The following is a 21252-nucleotide window of genomic DNA, read 5'->3' on the forward strand; positions in this document are numbered from 1 at the left end:
AGTATATTATAAAAAGTTTTTATAAAAATTTTATGTTAAAGTAATATTTTAAGAAATAATAAATATATTTATATATATAAGTAATGTAAATGAAATTTTAAAATTTTATAAATTAAAGTAAAATTTTGTACCTTTTGTATCAGGGTTAATTTAAAAATTTTTAATAAATTAAATATCTCGAAATTAAAAGAGTTAAATATATAAAATTTTTTTTGTTGAATAAAAATTATAAATATATATTTAGAGATTAGATGTTATTCAATTTTAATGATATCTAGTTATTTTTGAATTAAATTTAATTTATATATTTTTTAAAGTAAATTTAAATAAAAAAGTTTATTTTAGAAAATATAAATAATTTATGGGATAATCTATAAATTAAATTTATATAATAATTTAAATTAAAATTAAAAAGATTAATTTTAAAATTTAAAAGAATTTAATGAGTATTTAATAATTTATTAATAAATTTTTAATTATAGTAAAATTAATTATATATATTGATTTTAAAAAAAAAATAATTTTAATAATATTAGTTATAATATAATGATTAAATTAGTAATTTAATTTGTATAAATTATTTTATGAATAGTATATATATAAATATATATTTAAGTAACTAGGCAAAATAATTATATTCACCTGTTTAACAAAAACATGTCTTTTTGAATTTAATATAAAGTCAGTTCTGCTCAATGAGGAATTAAATAGCTGCAGTATTTTGACTGTACAAAGGTAGCATAATCAATTGTCTTTTAATTGAAGGCTGGGATGAATGAATTAATGAAATATAAACTGTCTCAATAATATAAAATAAATTTAAATTTTGAGTCAAAATGCTTAATTTTATTTAAGGGACGATAAGACCCTATAGAATTTTATATATTATAAATTTTATAAATTGTATTAATATATTTAGTTGGGAGGATTTTTAAATTTATTTAACTTTAAAATTTTAAAATATTGATTGATAGAATTTTAAATTGAAATATAATTAATAATATAAAAATAAATTACCTTAGGGATAACAGCGTAATATTTTTGGAAAGATCAAATTGAAAAAGGTGTTTGCGACCTCGATGTTGAATTAAAATTAATTATAAATGCAGGTGTTTATAAATTTAGTCTGTTCGACTATTAAAATTTTACATGATTTGAGTTCAGATCGACGTGAGTCAGATTGGTTTCTATCTTTAAAAAGATTTAAGATTTTTGTACGAAAGGACTAAGTTTTAAAAATAATTTTTAATTAATTATTAATAAGTTAAATTATCTTGGCAGAGTAGTGCATTAAATTTAGAATTTAAATAATATATATATATAATTATAGATAATAATTTATTTAAATTTTATTTATTTATTAATTACTGTAGTGATAGTATTAATTGGGGTAGCATTTTTAACATTATTGGAACGAAAAATTTTAGGTTATATTCAAATTCGTAAAGGTCCAAATAAAGTAGGAATTAAAGGTTTATTACAACCTTTTTCTGATGCAATTAAATTGTTTTCTAAAGAATATATATATTTGGATAAAATTAATTTATATATATATATATTAGGTCCAATAATTATATTATTAATTTCGGTATTTTATTGATTATTAATGCCTTATTTTAGAAATTGAATAAATTTTAAATTTGGATTGGTATTTTTATTTTTAATATTAAGTTTAAGAGTTTATCCAACTATAATAATAGGATGATCATCTAATTCAATTTATGCAATATTAGGGTGTTTACGATCTATTTCTCAATCTATTTCTTTTGAAGTGAGATTATTTTTTATATTTTTTGTTATTATAATATTTATTGAGAGATTTTCTTTAGAAACATTTATTAAATTTCAATTTAATGTAAAATTTATTTTTTTTTTTTTTCCTTTATATTTTATATTAATTATTAGAATAATAATTGAATTGAATCGGGCTCCTTTTGATTTAATTGAGGGGGAGTCTGAATTAGTTTCAGGATTTAATGTTGAATATTATAGGGGGAGATTTTCTTTAATTTTTATAGCTGAATATATAATAATTTTATTTATAAGATTGATTATATCAATTATTTTTTTTAATTTTAATTATTCAATTTTTACTTTATTAATAATTTTATATCATAATTTTTTTTTTATTTGAATTCGAAGAATTATACCTCGAATTCGATATGATGAATTAATATATATATGTTGAAAAAAATTTTTATCTTTTATTTTAATTTATATATATATTAATTTTATTTTAAAAATATTAATAAATTTATATATTTAAATTAATAGAAAGTTATTTTTCTTTAATATATTTTCAAAATATATGTCTATTCAGACTCATTAATTAATAATTATAGATGATTTTATCTCAAAATTTTATAAAATATATATTTGAAAAAAAAAATATAAAGTATATATTTGTAAAAATTAGATTAATTAAAGTGTAAGGATAATCAATAGGTTGTCTTCCTAATCAAGTTAAAATGATGAAATTATTAATAAAAAATCAAAATAAGAAATTATTTAATGGGTAAAATTTATTAGTTTTAAATTTATGATTTATTATAAATGGGAGAATAAAAAGAATTAAAATAGAAAAAAGTAAAGCTAATACTCCCCCTAATTTATTGGGAATAGCTCGTAAAATTGAATAAGCAAATAGGAAATATCATTCAGGTTTAATATGTTGTGGGGTATTTATAGGGTTTGCAATAGATCAATTATCAGGATCATTTAATATATTAGGATTTTGTAGAATAATAAATCTAAATGATATAAAAATTATAAAAAATCCAAGAATATCTTTGGATGAGAAATATGAGTGGAAAGGAATTTTATAAATATTTCTATTTGTTCCTATTGGATTATTAGATCCAGTTATATGAAGGAAATAAAGATGTATAATAACTATTATTAGAATTAATAATGGTAAAATAAAATGTAATGAAAAGAATCGATTTAATGTAGCATTATTAATAGAAAATCCTCCTCAGATTCATTCTACAATTGTTTGTCCAATATAAGGGATTGCAGAAAGAAGATTTGTAATTACTGTTGCTCCTCAAAAAGATATTTGTCCTCATGGTAAAACATATCCTATAAAAGCAGTTCCTATTGAAGTTAATAAAATAATAATTCCAATATTTCATACATGTTGAGATGAATAACATTGATAAAAAATATTTCGTCTAATATGTATATATATACAAAGAAAATAAAATGATGCCCCATTTAAATGAATATAACGAAATATTCATCCAGAATTAACATTTTTTATAATGTGAATAATTCTATCAAAAGCATAATTAATATTTGGACAATAATGTATAGATAAAATGAAACCTGAAATAATTTGAATTAATAAAAGAATTCCTAAAATTGATCCAAAGTTTCATAAATAATTAATGTTTACTGGGGTAGGATGAATATTGAATGAAGAATAAATGATATTAAGAAATTTATTAGATTTAAAAATTTTTAAATATTTATTTTTCATTAAATTTTAATTTTACGAAGAGGGATTATTTTAATTGTAGATATTTTGAATGAAAGAGTTAAGCAAATTAATAAGAATAAGATTATAAAAATAGTTAAATAATTTATTGGATAAAAATAAATATTTTGAATTTTAAATAAATTATTATTTAAAATTATGTTTTCTGTAAATATAAAAATTGGTATTCAATTAATAAAATGAATAATTATAATAAAAGAAATAAAAAAAAAATTAATAGAAGTGATTAGTTCAAAAAATTTTATTTTTGAATTTTCATTGTTAATTAATCTTACAAAATAATTAAATATAATTATTATTCCTCCGATTAAAGAAATTGAAATTATAAAAGAGTATATTGAATTATTTATATTTAAAAATATTAAAGTAGATGAGGATGAGGTGAAAATAATAAAAGAGAATAAAATAGTAATTGGATGTAGTGAAGAAAGTAATAAAATATTTGTGATAATAAATAGATTTATGAATATAAATAAAATTTTTGATATTAACATTAACAAAATATAGTTTAAATAAAAATTTTAATTTTGGGAATTAAAGATATTTATAAAATTATTTTGAAATTAGACTTTAGAAAAAATTTTCAATATTAATTTACAAAATTAATGTTTTTTTTAAACTATAAAGTCTAATTTATTTTAAAAAGATATTTTTTAATTTTAATAGTTTTAATTTTTATAATAATATTAATAATTAATAAGTATTTTTTAATATTTTTAATTAGAATGGAATTTTTCGTAGTATTGAATTTAATAATTTTAATATTAAATGAGTTGGAATATTTAAGGTGAATATTTATATATTATTTAATTTTTTCTGTTTGTGAAGCTGTTTTAGGATTATCAATTGTAGTGTCAATATTGAGAATTATTGGAAATCAAGGTTTTATAATAATAAATTTAAAATGTTAATAATAGAAAGTATAATTTTTATAGTTGGATTTTTAATTATTAATTTTAATATTTATAAAAAGTTATATTTTATTAGAAATATAATATTTTTATTGAGTTTTTTGATATTAAGAATGAATAGATTTTTTATGGAATGAATTAATTTAAGATTAAATTTTGGATTAAATTTTTATTCTTATGGAATTATTATGATATCTTTATGGATTTTTGGATTAGTATTTATGAGAATTAATCAGGAAAAAAATTTGATTTTATGTTTAAATTTATTAATATTAATATTAATTGTTTTAGTAATAAATTTTTTTAGAATAAATATATTAATATTTTATTTTTTTTTTGAAGTAAGTTTATTAATTATTTTTTTTTTTATTATGAAATGAGGAATAGGATTTTTACGAATTTATGCAAGATATTATTTGATATTTTATACTTTATTTTTTTCATTACCTTTATTATTAGTATTATTTTATTTATTTAATTTAATAGGGTCTTTAAGATTTTTATTATTAGAAAGAATAAAATTTAAGTTAAATAAAATTTTATTTTTATATTTAATTATAGGATTTTTAGTAAAAATACCAATATATATAATTCATGGTTGATTATTAAAAGCTCATGTAGAAGCTCCTGTATTTGGATCAATAATTTTAGCTGCAATTTTATTAAAGTTAGGGTCTTATGGATTATTACGATTAATAATGATTTTTTTTCAAAATTTTTTAGAAATGAATAAGTATTTTATTGAAATTGGATTATTGGGAAGGATTATTTTAAGATTTAGTTGTTTTCGACAAATTGATATAAAAATTTTAGTAGCAATATCTTCTGTTGTTCATATAAATTTATTAATAGCTTCTATATTTACTATAAGAAAATTAAGATTTTTAGGTTCATATTTAATAATAATTGCTCATGGGTTGTGTTCTTCTGGATTATTTTATTTATTAAATTTATGTTATTTGGAGACTCATAGACGATTGATAATTATTAATAAGGGTGTTTTAATTTTTATGCCTTCTATATCATTGATATGATTTTTAATATGTTCTTCAAATATAGCTGCTCCTTTTTCTTTAAATTTAGTTGGGGAAATTTTTTTATTGATAAGATTAGTTAATTGAATAAGATTATTAATAATTAAATTATTTTTTTATTGTTTAGTTAGATTTATGTATTCTTTATATTTTTTTAGATTTATTGTTCATGGAAAGAATTTTTTTTATAAAAGATTAAGAAGAGGAAAATTAATTAATTATTTAATTTTATTATTTCATTGAATTCCTTTAAATATAGTTATTTTAAATTTAAGAATTTTTATTTAATTTAAATAGTTTAAAAAAAAATTTTGAAATGTGGGTTCAAAGATGTAAATTAAGTACTTTAAATTATTTTAATTATATTTGTATATATATTATTTGTATTTACGGGATTTTTTTTTTTATTTATAATAATTATTTTTTTTAATAGGAATTTAATTATTTTAGAATGAATAATTTATAGATATAATAGAATAAAATTTTCTTTTTTTATTTATTTAGATTTTTATAGAATAATATTTTTAATATTAGTTTCACTTATTTCTATAGTTGTATTAATTTATAGAATTTATTATATAGAAGGGGATAAATTTATAAATCGATTTATTATTTTAGTAATTTTATTTGTAGTATCAATATATTTTATAATTTTGAGACCTAGATTTTTAACAATTTTATTAGGATGAGATGGTTTAGGATTAATTTCTTATTGTTTAATTATTTATTATCAAAATGATAAAGCTTATAATGCTGGAATATTAACAATTTTTAGAAATCGTGTAGGGGATGTGGGAATTTTATTAATAATTACTATGGGAATAATATATGGGAGGTGAAATTTAATAATTTATAAATTTAATTTATTAATATTAATTTTATTAGTATTAGTAGCTTTTACAAAAAGAGCTCAAATTCCATTTACTTTATGATTACCTGCTGCAATAATAGCTCCTACTCCTGTCTCATCTTTAGTTCATTCTTCAACTTTAGTAACAGCTGGGGTTTATTTATTAATTCGATATAATAAATTTTTGTTTTTAGGATGTTTTAATAAATATATTTTATTAATTTCTAGGTTAACTATATTTATAGCGGGTTTAATTGCAAATTATGAATTTGATTTTAAAAAAATTATTGCTTTATCGACTTTAAGTCAATTAAGATTAATAATAAGAATTTTAAGATTAGGATTTTGGGAAATAGCTTTTTTTCATTTAGTAATTCATGCTTTATTTAAATCTTTAATATTTTTATGTGTGGGTAGATTTATTCATAATTTTAATAGAAATCAAGATATCCGATGTTATGGTGGTATAATTTATATTTATCCTTTTAAAACTATAGTTTTAATTTTTTCTTTAATATGTTTAATAGGATTTCCTTTTATATCAGGATATTTTTCTAAAGATATAATTATGGAATTAATTTTTTTAAGAAAAATAAATATAATTAGAATAATATTTTTAATTTTTTCTACAATTTTTACTGTATCTTATTCTATTCGATTAATTATATTTATTTTATTTTCTAAAAAAAATTATTATGTAAATTTAATTAAGAAAGAAGGTATTTTGGTAAATTTTTGTATATTTATTTTATTAATAACTATTTTTTTTATTGGATATTTATATTTTAAAATTTTTAATTTAAATTATTTAATTGTATTAACAATAAATTTAAAAATTATGGTTATAAAATTAATTTTATGTGGAATTTTGATTGGGCAGTTTTTTTATTTTAATTCTTATAAAAATTTAATAATAGGAAATTTTATAAGAACAATATTTTATATCGAAAAAATTTATTTGTATTATGATTTACCTTTAAATATAGTTATATTGTATGAAAATATTCATGAAAAAAATTTATTTGAATTTAAGATTAAATTTATAAAATTGAAATTTTATTTATTTAAATATAAGTTAAATGAATATAATTTTATGAATATATTATTAACTAATTTATTAATAATATTAATTTTTATTTTTTTAATTTAAAATTTAAATAGCTTAAGAAGAGCATAATATTGAAGATATTAAGGTAATTTTAATATTTTTAAATAAAATTTTTATAAATATAATTTTTATAAATAAATTTTATATTTATTAATATTATACTGAAAATATAAAGTTTTATTAAACTATATAAAAATTATTTAGAAATAATAATATATAAAATATTAAATTTAGAATTAGAAGTTCTATTTAAATTTATTTCTTTAATTGGAATTTTAATTCAATAAATTTATTAACAATAAATTGCTTCTATTTTAGCTTCAATTAATATTAATATGTATATATTATATATATAAATATATGAAGTAATTTTTACAATTAATTTCGGCTTAATATTAGACTTTTTTAGTCCATATATTAAAAAATTCAATTTAATAATCTATAACTTCATTCAATAAGTAGACTAATAATTATTAAAAAAATAAAAATTAAAATAATTAATATTAAAAAAATAGATTTAAATTTTATTAAAAAGATAGATGGTAAAATTAAGATAATTTCAATATCAAAAATTAAGAATAGTAAAGTAATTAGGAAAAATTGTGTAGAAAATGGGAGACGGGAGTTTGATTGGGAGTTAAATCCACATTCAAATGGGGTAATTTTTTCTCGATTTAATGGTTTATATATTCTTAAATAAAAATTAATTAATATAAGTATAGAAGTAATAATTATTATAAAATAAAATAAAAATATAATATTAAAAATTATATATATTAATTTTATAAATTTTTTAATTGGAAATTAAATGTAATTAAGTTTATACTATATATATATTAATTATTATTATATTTAAAATATTCATCAATAAATTGAAATATATAAAAATAATCAAATTACATCTACAAAATGTCAATATCAAGATGCTGCTTCAAAATTAAAATGATGAGTTGCAGAAAAATGTAGATTAATTAATCGGATTAGTGTAATAAATAAGAAAATAATTCCAATAATTACATGTAATCCGTGAAATCCTGTTGCTATAAAGAAAATAGATCCAAAAATTCTATCATTAAAACAGAATGGAGCTTCTATATATTCAATAAATTGGAGAAAAGAAAAATATATTCCTAAAATAATAGTAATTATTAGAGAAATTTTTCTTTCTATATAATTTTTATTTAATAATCTATTGTGACTTCAAGTTAGGGAAATTCCTGAAGAAATTAAAATTAATGAATTTAATAAAGGGATTCTAAATGGATTGAATATGATAATATTTTTAGGGGGTCAAAGTAAACCAATTTCTATTCCTGGGGAACTTATAGAATGAAAATAAGTTCAAAATAATGAAATAAAAAAAAAAAATTCTGAAATAATAAATAAGATTATTCTAAATTTTATTAGTTTTAAAACTAAAAATGTATGAAATCCTTGAAAAGTTCTTTCTCGAATAATATCTCGTCATCAAAAAAATATAGAAGAGATTAAGATAAGAAAATTAATAAAAATTAAAAAAAAATTTAAGTAAAAGAATCATATTACTAATCTTAATAATAAATTTATTAAATTAAAAGCGTTTATAATAGGTCAAGGTCTGTTAGTAACTAAATGAAAAGGATGATTATAATAAATTGACATTAATTTTTAGATTCTAAAAAATATAATAAAGAAAGAATAGAAAATACATATGCTTGAATTATAGAAACTGCAATTTCTAAAATTATTAATAAATTTTGAATTAAAATTGTGATAGGTAATAAAATTAAGAATTTAGAAATGAATGTGCCTAAAAGAGTTAATAGTAGATGTCCTGCAATTATATTTGCAGTTAATCGAATTGCTAAAGTAAAAGGTCGAATAATATTTCTAATTAGTTCAATTATTACTATAAAATTTATTAAAGCAGGGGGTGTATTTAAAGGAACTAAATGAATTAATATATTTAATGGTTTATTTCATCATCTATAAATAAAAAATCTTATTCAAGAAGATAAAGCAATAATTAAATTAAATGATATATGACTTGTTGAAGTAAAAATATAAGGGAATAATCCTATAAAATTTCTTAATGCAATAAAAGTTATTAATCTAAAAAAAATTAAAATATTTATTTTATACTTTTTTTTTGTTAAGCTTTTAAATTCAGAAAAAATAATTTTAGAAATTGAAATAAATAATATTTCAAATCGGGATGGAATAATTCAAAAATTTAAAGGTAGAATAATAAAAATTAATATAGAATTAATTCAATTTAAAGAAAAATGTATTCTTGTAGTTGGGTCAAAAATTTCAAAAAGATTTATTATCATTTTCAATTAAATAATTTATGGGTTTTAAAGGATTTTTTAGGAAAATAAATTTTTAAATTAATTGGAAAAAAATAAATTTTAAAGATTAATATGAAAAAAATTAATAATTCAAAGATAGAAATTAATATTCAATATCTAGGTCTTATTTGTGGAATAAAATTTTCATTAAGAGTATAATAAATACTATATTTGATTTAAAAGATCAATTCTTATTTTGTTTCAGACACTTAATGATAAAATTTAAGAAATAATTTTGAAGGAAATTAATTTTAATTTGACAAATTAATGTTATTATTTATATTTAACTAATTTCTTTAAGTAGAATTTTTAATTCAATTTATAAAATTGTTATAAGATGTAGATTCTAAAACAATAGGTATAAATCTATGATTTATACCACAAATTTCTGAACATTGGCCAAAAAAAAGTCCAGGTCGTAAAGCAAGAATATTTATTTGATTAATTCGACCTGGGGTTGCATCTCTTTTTACTCCTATAGAAGGAATAGTTCAAGAATGAATAACATCTGTAGAAGTAGTTAATATTCGAATTGAAATTTTAAAGGGAATAATTATACGATTATCTACATCCAATAATCGGAAAGAATTATATTCAAAGTTTTTATTTATATAAGAATCAAATTCAAAATTATTAAATTCAGGATATTCATATCTTCAGTATCATTGGTGTCCAATACTTTTTACTGTAAAAAAAATTGGGTTTCATAATTCATCTGTAAAATATAAAATTTTTAAAGATGGAAAACAAATAAATAAAAGAATAATAGCTGGAATAATAGTTCAAATAATTTCAATAGTATGATGTTTTAAAAGAAATCGATTAATAAATTTATTATTAAAAATATCTATTAATATAAAAAGTGTAGTTGAAATAATTATGATTATAAATATTATAGTAAAATTATGAAATGATATAAGATTATCTGAATAAGGGGAATTTGAATCTTGAAATGAATATATATATCATGAAGAAATTTTTAATAAAAATTAAATAATTTTATATATGGATCTTAAATCCATTGCACTAATCTGCCATATTAAATTAAATTTTTAAAATTAATGGAATTTCCCTATAAGAATGATTTAAAGGGGGATTATGTATAATTCATTCTAAAGCTGTTTGATTAAATTTAAATAAAATTATTCGTTTTGAATATAATCTTTCAAAAATAATATAAATTATTACAATAATTCTGTTTAAAGTAATTAAAGATCCTATAGAGGAAAATAAATTTCAACATATATAAGAATCTGGATAATCTGAATATCGACGTGGTATTCCTATTATTCCTAAAAAATGTTGAGGAAAAAAAGTTATATTTACTCCAATAAATATTAAGAAAAATTGAATTTTTAATCAAGATTGGTTTATTGAAAGTCCAATGATTATAGGGAATCAGTGAATAATAGCGGCTATAATAGAAAAAATAGCTCCTATAGATAAAACATAATGAAAATGTCCTACAACATAGTATGTATCATGTAGGATAATATCAATAGAAGAATTAGATAATATAATTCCTGTTAATCCTCCTATGGTAAAAAGAAAAATAAATCCTAGAGTTCATATAATAGATATATTTATTTTTAATTTAGAGCCGTGATATGTTGCTAGTCATCTAAAAACTTTAATTCCTGTTGGAATTGCAATAATTATAGTAGCTGAGGTAAAATAAGCTCGAGTATCTACATCTAATCCGACGGTAAATATATGATGAGCTCATACAATAAAACCTAAAAGTCCAATTCTTAATATAGCATAAATTATTCCAATATTTCCAAAAGTTTCTTTTTTTCCTCTTTCATTAGAAATAATTTGGGAAATTAACCCAAATCCTGGAAGGATTAGAATATAGACTTCTGGGTGACCGAAGAATCAAAATAAATGTTGATAAAGAATTGGGTCTCCTCCTCCAGTTGGATCAAAAAAAGATGTATTAAAATTTCGGTCAAATAATAATATAGTAATAGCACCAGCTAATACTGGTAAGGAAAAAAGTAAAAGAATAGTTGTAATAAAAACAGATCAAGGAAATAAAGGTAATTGTATATGTTTTAAGGAAATATTTTTTATTATAATAATTGTAACAATAAAATTTAGTGATCCTATAATAGAAGATAATCCTGAAATATGTAAAGAAAAAATTGCTAAATCTACTGAGGGTGAAGAATGGTATAAATTTGAAGATAAAGGAGGATATACAGTTCATCCTGTTCCTGGTCTTGGATTTAAAAAATTTCTTAAAAGTAAAATTATTAAAGATGGGGGTAAAAGTCAAAATCTAATATTATTTATTCGGGGAAAAGCTATATCTGGAATTCCTAATATTAAAGGAATTAATCAATTTCCAAATCCCCCAATTAAAAATGGTATTACAAGAAAAAAAATTATTAAAAAAGCATGAGCTGTAACTAAAGAATTATAGATTTGGTCATTAGAAATTCATGATCCAGGAATACTTAATTCTATTCGAATAATAATTCTTATTGCTGAACCAATTATTCCAGATCATAAAGCAAATATTATATAAAGAATTCCAATATCTTTATGATTAGTAGAATAAAACCATTTAATTAAGATTTAAAAATATTATATTTTCAACTTTGAAGGTTGATAGTTTATTGTTAACTTAAAATCTTTATAAGTATTATGCCTGATAAAAGGATTAAATTGTAAATTTAATAATGAAATAAATTTTCTAATACTAAAAAATTAATAGATAAAAATTAAAAAAAAAAATTAAAGAAAAGGTTAAAATTAAATTAAAATTATTCTTGAAATAGAATTTTGGGAATTTTAATCAAGATTTTTTAGTTAATTTCGATAAAGTAAGTTGATAGTTAATAATATTTAAATAACTTCATGTTATAATAACTCTAGAAATTGCTAAAATAATTAAAAAGAAAATAGATTTTTGAATTAAAATATTTTCATAAAAAAAAAATCATTTTGCTATAAAAGAACTAAATGGAGGTAATATACTATAAGAAAAAATAATAATAATAAAAAGATAATTAAAATTTTTTATTCTATTTAAATTTAAAGTGAAAATTTTATTTTTAAAATTTATTTTTTCAAGTAAATAAAGTAATAGAAATGTATTTAATAAATAAATAATAAAATAAAAAATAAATGTTTGAGAATTAAGAAATGAAATAAAAATTAAGTAAGAGGAATGATTTATTGAGGAAAAAATTAGAATTTTTTTTAAATTTGTTTCTTCTATAATGAAAATAGAAGCAATAATTCTATTTATAGTTAAAAATATTAATAAATAAGAATTAAAGTAAATAGAAAATCTAATTAAATTAATAGGAATAATTTTTGCAAATGTGGAGAAAAAAAAAATTTCGTTTCAAGAGAGAAAAGGAAATGTATAAATTATTCATACATTAAAAGGAAAAATTCCTAATTTTAAGAATAATCTAAATATTAAGATTAAATTAGTATTAGTTTTTAATTGAATAATTAAATAATTTATTGAATAAATAAAATTTATAAAAATTAATAATCTAGAGATTCTAGAGATAAAAAAATAAATTAATCTGGGAATTTTATTTACATTATTAAAATTTAAATATCCAATAAAAATAAGAGAAAAAAATTCTAAAATTATTCATTTTATAAAAATATTTTCTAAAAAAAAAATAGATAATGAAAGTAAAATAAGGGAAAATTTAATAAAAATATTTAATTGGGAAATTTTTATAAATAATTTATAATTAAATTTAATTTAAATTATTTAACAATAGTATAAATATTATACATATATATTCTATCAAAATAATCCTTTTATCAGGCATATTGTTTTATTTATGTTTAAGTTTAATAATATATATATATATATATATATATATATATTAAATATATCTTAGTGTAAAAGCATTTAAAAATTTGAATTTTAAGGAACTAAAAAAATTAGTAGATATATAAAATTATAATATATAATTTTATTAAATATTTATAAAAGAAATTAATCTATATTTAGATCATGAGTCTAATAACTTAAATTTAGTTTATTTATAAAGATATAATTTAAAATTTATTTTTAATTGCAATTTAAATGTTATAAAATTAACTAATATCCAAATTAAAAAATTTAATTTATATATATATATATATATATATATATATATATATATATATATATATATATATATATAATAAAATTATAAAATTAAGAAAATTAATAAAATTAAGGAATTTTGTATTAAAATTAAATATAGAATAATTTTTTAATATTTATAAGTTAAGTAAATAAATATTAAATAGAATTTAAAATTGTGAATAATATATATAATATTTATAATTTAAAATTGTGAAATAATATATATAATATATGATATATAAATATAATTTAAAATAAAGTATAATGGGATAAAATAAATTAAATTAATTTTTTTATAAAAATTAATTTTCAAAAAGATAATGATAAATTATTAAAGATCTAATATTAAAATTGTCTACTAGAATACAATAGCAAATAATATAAAATATTTTAATATAAGGAACTTTATATTTTTTTCAATTTTTTATAAGTTTGAATATAATTTTATATTTGTATTTTTTTAACATATATTTAAATTTGTAAAAATGTATTTAAATTGAAAATTTAATGTTTTATTGTAACTATTAAATAAGATTAAAATAAATTATATATATATATATATATATATATATATATATATAATTTTAAAATTAAATTTATTATTAGAATTAATAGAATTAATTAATTTTAATTATTTAATTATTTATTTATATTTTGTTAAAATTAAATTAAAATTATTTAATAATTAAGAAATTAAAATTTTTTTATAATTATTTAAATATAAATTAAAGTTTAAATAATTATTAAATTATTTAATTTAATATTTATATTTTGATTTTTGTTTATTAAAATTAAATTTTTAATTTAATAATTAAAAAAGTTGTATTAAATATATTATTTTTATTAGAAAATTATATATTAAATAAAAATTAAATATTAAGGTATAGTAGAAAAGGGTTATATATTTTTAAAATATATAATCCTAACGTTCTTTAATATATATATATATATATATATTATAAATATAAATAAATTAAATTTTTAATTTAATAATTAAAAAAGTTATATTAAATAATATTATATTATTAAATATTAAGGTATAGAATAAAGAGTAGAGGATTATATATTTTTTAAGTATATAATCCTAACGTTCTTTAATGTTTATATATATATATATATATATATATATTATATATTAAATTTTTAATTTAATAATTAAAATTATATTAAATATTATTTTATTAAAAAATTATATATTAAATAAAAATTAAATTAAATATTAAGATTATAAAAATAAAGGATTATATATTTTTAAATATATAATCTTAATGTTTTTATATATATATATATATATATATATTAAAATTAAATTTTTAATTTAATAATTAAGAAAGTTATATTAATATTAATTAAATATTAAGGTATAGTATAAGGAGAATAGAGGATTATATATTTTATTTTTTAAGTATATAATCCTAACGTTCTTTAATATTTATATATATATATATATATATATATATATATATATATATATTAAAATTAAATTTTTAATTTAATAATTAAGAAGGTTATATTAATATTAATTAAATATTAAGGTATAGTAATAAGGAGAATAGAGGATTATATATTATTTTTTAAGTATATAATCCTAACGTTCTTTAATATTATATATATATATATATATATATATATATATATATATATATATATATATATATATATATATATATATATATAAAATTAAATTTTTAATTTAATAATTAAGAAGGTTATATTAATATTAATTAAATATTTAGGTATAGTATAAGGAGAATAAAGGATTATATATTTTATTTTTTAAGTATATAATCCTAACGTTCTTTAATATATATATATATATATATATATATATATATATATATATATATATATGTATATATATATATATATATATATATATATATAAATAAATTAAATTTTTAATTTAATAATTAATAAAGTTATATTAATATTAATTAAATATTAAGGTATAGATAAGGAGAATAGAGGAATAGAGGATTATATATTTTATTTTTTAAGTATATAATCCTAACGTTCTTTAATATATTATATATATATATATATATATATATATATATATATATATATATATATATATATTAAAATTAAATTTTTAATTTAATAATTAATAAAGTTATATTAATATTAATTAAATATTAAGGTATAGTATAAGGAGAATAGAGGATTATATATTTTTTAAGTATATAATCCTAATGTTCTTTAATATTTATATATATATATATATATATAAATAAATAAATATTAAATTTTTAATTTAATAATTAAGAAAGTTATATTAAATAATATTATTTTATTAAAAAATTATATATTAAATAAAAATTAAATATTAAGGAATAGAAAAATAAAGGATTATATATTTTTTAAATATATAATCCTAACGTTCTTTAATATATATATATATATATATATATATATATATATTATATATATATATATATATTAAAATTAAATTTTTAATTTAATAATTAAGAAAATTATATTAATATTAATTAAATATTAAGGTATATGGAATAAAGGGTTATATATTTTTTTAAATATATAATTTTAACGTTCTTTAATATATATATATATATATATATATATATATTAAAATTAAAAGTTTTTAATTTAATAATTAAAAAAGTTATATAAAATATTTTTATTAAAAAATTATATATTTAAATAAAAATTAAATATTAAAATAAGAAAGTAAGATTAGATATTTATCATAAATATATAAATTTTAATGTTTTAAAATTTTATATAAAAATTAAATTTTTAATTTAATAATCAAAAATATATTAAAATTATTTAAAAATAAAATTAAATTATAAGTAAATGATTATAATATATATATATATATATATATATTATATTATATTTAAATTATAAATTTCTAATTTTAAAAAATATTCTAATTTTAAAAAATATTTTTAAATTTGCAATTTAATGTTTTAAATAAACTATAGAAATTTAAAATTTATAATTTAATGTTTTATATTATAGAAATTTAAAATTATATATATATATATATATATATATATATATATATTAAATATTTATATAAAAATAATATTATTATTTATCTCAGTATAATATTAATTAATTAATATAAATTCTTTCCCACAGATTAATATATTTATTATATATTAAATATTTATATAAAAATAATATTATTATTTATCCCAGTATAATATTAATTAATTAATATAAATTCCTTCTCACAGATCAATATTTAATTTTTATATTTAATTTTTATATAAAAATAATATTATTATTTATCCCAGTATAATATTAATTAATTAATATAAATTCCTTCCCATAGACTAATATATTTATTATATATTAAATATTTATATAAAAATAATATTATTATTTATCCCAGTATAATATTAATTAATTAATATAAATTCCTTCCCATAGACTAATATATTTATTATATATTAAATATTTATATAAAAATAATATTATTATTTATCCCAGTATAATATTAATTAATTAATATAAATTCCTTCCCATAGACTAATATATTTATTATATATTAAATATTTATATAAAAATAATATTATTGTTTATCCCAGTATAATATTAATTAATTAATATAAATTCCTTCCCATAGACTAATATATTTATTATATATTAAATATTTATATAAAAATAATATTATTATTTATCCCAGTATAATATTAATTAATTAATATAAATTCCTTCCCATAGACTAATATATTTATTATATATTAAATATTTATATAAAAATAATATTATTATTTATCCCAGTATAATATTAATTAATTAATATAAATTCCTTCCCATAGACTAATATATTTATTATATATTAAATATTTATATAAAAATAATATTATTATTTATCCCAGTATAATATTAATTAATTAATATAAATTCCTTCCCATAGACTAATATATTTATTATATATTAAATATTTATATAAAAATAATATTATTATTTATCCCAGTATAATATTAATTAATTAATATAAATTCCTTCCCATAGACTAATATATTTATTATATATTAAATATTTATATAAAAATAATATTATTATTTATCCCAGTATAATATTAATTAATTAATATAAATTCCTTCCCATAGACTAATATATTTATTATATATTAAATATTTATATAAAAATAATATTATTATTTATCCCAGTATAATATTAATTAATTAATATAAATTCCTTCCCATAGACTAATATATTTATTATATATTAAATATTTATATAAAAATAATATTATTATTTATCCCAGTATAATATTAATTAATTAATATAAATTCCTTCCCATAGACTAATATATTTATTATATATTAAATATTTATATAAAAATAATATTATTATTTATCCCAGTATAATATTAATTAATTAATATAAATTCCTTCCCATAGACTAATATATTTATTATATATTAAATATTTATATAAAAATAATATTATTATTTATCCCAGTATAATATTAATTAATTAATATAAATTCCTTCCCATAGACTAATATATTTATTATATATTAAATATTTATATAAAAATAATATTATTATTTATCCCAGTATAATATTAATTAATTAATATAAATTCCTTCCCATAGACTAATATATTTATTATATATTAAATATTTATATAAAAATAATATTATTATTTATCCCAGTATAATATTAATTAATTAATATAAATTCTTTCTTATAGACTAATATATTTATTATATATTAAATATTTATATAAAAATAATATTATTATTTATCCTAGTATAATATTAATTAATTAATATAAATTCCTTCCCATAGACTAATATATTTATTATATATTAAATATTTATATAAAAATAATATTATTATTTATCCCAGTATAATATTAATTAATTAATATAAATTCTTTCTTATAGACTAATATATTTATTATATATTAAATATTTATATAAAAATAATATTATTATTTATTCTAGTATAATATTAATTAATTAATATAAATTCTTTTCCATAGACTAATATATTTATTATATATTAAATATTTATATAAAAATAATATTATTATTTATCTCAGTATAATATTAATTAATTAATATAAATTCTTTCTTATAGACTAATATATTTATTATATATTAAATATTTATATAAAAATAATATTATTATTTATCCCAGTATAATATTAATTAATTAATATAAATTCCTTTCCATAGACCAATATTTAATTTTTATATTTAATTTTTATATTAAAATTAAATTGATTTCCTTCCTACAGACCAATATTTAATTTTTATATTTAATTTTTATATTAAAATTAAATTGATTTCCTTCCTACAGATCAATATTTAATTTTTATATTTAATTTTTATATTAAAATTAAATTGATTTTCTTCCCACAGACCAATATTTAATTTTTATATTTAATTTTTATATTAAAATTAAATTGATTTTCTTCCTACAGATCAATATTTAATTTTTATATTTAATTTTTATATTAAAATTAAATTGATTTCCTTCCCACAGACCAATATTTAATTTTTATATTTAATTTTTATATTAAAATTAAATTGATCTTTCCCACAGATTAATATTTAATTTTTATATTTAATTTTTATATTAAAATTAAATTGATTTCCTTCCTACAGATCAATATTTAATTTTTATATTTAATTTTTATATTAAAATTAAATTGATTTTTTCTACAGACCAATATTTAATTTTTATATTTAATTTTTATATTAAAATTAAATTGATTTCCTTCCCACAGACCAATATTTAATTTTTATATTTAATTTATATATTAAAATTAAATTGATCTTTCCCACAGATCAATATTTAATTTTTATATTTAATTTTTATATTAAAATTAAATTGATTTCCTTCCTACAGACCAATATTTAATTTTTATATTTAATTTTTATATTAAAATTAAATTGATTTCCTTCCCACAGACCAATATTTAATTTTTATATTTAATTTTTATATTAAAATTAAATTGATTTCCTTCCCACAGACCAATATTTAATTTTTATATTTAATTTTTATATTAAAATTAAATTGATTTCCTTCCCACAGATCAATATTTAATTTTTATATTTAATTTTTATATTAAAATTAAATTGATCTTTCCCACAGATCAATATTTAATTTTTATATTTAATTTTTATATTAAAATTAAATTGATCTTTCTCACAGATCAATATTTAATTTTTATATTTAATTTTTATATTAAAATTAAATTGATCTTTCTCACAGATCAATATTTAATTTTTATATTTAATTTTTATATTAAAATTAAATTGATTTCCTTCTCACAGATCAATATTTAATTTTTATATTAAAATTAAATTGATCTTTTCCACAGACCAATATTTAATTTTTATATTTAATTTTTATATTAAAATTAAATTGATTTCCTTCCCACAGATCAATATTTAATTTTTATATTTAATTTTTATATTAAAATTAAATTGATTTCCTTCCCACAGATCAATATTTAATTTTTATATTTAATTTTTATATTAAAATTAAATTGATTTCCTTCCCACAGACCAATATTTAATTTTTATATTTAATTTTTATATTAAAATTAAATTGATCTTTCCTACAGACCAATATTTAATTTTTATATTTAATTTTTATATTAAAATTAAATTGATCTTTCTCACAGATCAATATTTAATTTTTATATTTAATTTTTATATTAAAATTAAATTGATTTCCTTCCCACAGACCAATATTTAATTTTTATATTTAATTTTTATATTAAAATTAAATTGATTTCCTTCCCACAGACCAATATTTAATTTTTATATTTAATTTTTATATTAAAATTAAATTGATTTTTCCCACAGATCAATATTTAATTTTTATATTTAATTTTTATATTAAAATTAAATTGATTTCTTTTCCACAGACCAATATTTAATTTTTATATTTAATTTTTATATTAAAATTAAATTGATTTCCTTCCCACAGACCAATATTTAATTTTTATATTTAATTTTTATATTAAAATTAAATTGATCTTTCCCACAGATCAATATTTAATTTTTATATTAAAATTAAATTGATCTTTCCTACAGACCAATATTTAATTTTTATATTTAATTTTTATATTAAAATTAAATTGATCTTTCCTACAGACCAATATTTAATTTTTATATTTAATTTTTATATTAAAATTAAATTGATCTTTCTCACAGATCAATATTTAATTTTTATATTTAATTTTTATATTAAAATTAAATTGATTTCCTTCCCACAGACCAATATTTAATTTTTATATTTAATTTTTATATTAAAATTAAATTGATTTCCTTCCCACAGACCAATATTTAATTTTTATATTTAATTTTTATATTAAAATTAAATTGATTTTTCCCACAGATCAATATTTAATTTTTATATTTAATTTTTATATTAAAATTAAATTGATTTCTTTTCCACAGACCAA

At 14.9% G+C, this 21252-nt stretch overlaps 1 pseudogene; it reads right to left on the reverse strand.

Moving 5' to 3' along the window:
- Window positions 1-927: 927 nt before the first annotated feature.
- On the reverse strand, window positions 928-7422 carry LOC143307134 (cytochrome b pseudogene; annotated as a pseudogene).
- Window positions 7423-21252: the final 13830 nt, after the last annotated feature.

The sequence above is a fragment of the Osmia lignaria genome, unplaced genomic scaffold (genome assembly GCF_051020975.1).
Source record: "Osmia lignaria lignaria isolate PbOS001 unplaced genomic scaffold, iyOsmLign1 scaffold0045, whole genome shotgun sequence".
Taxonomy (NCBI): domain Eukaryota; kingdom Metazoa; phylum Arthropoda; class Insecta; order Hymenoptera; family Megachilidae; genus Osmia; species Osmia lignaria.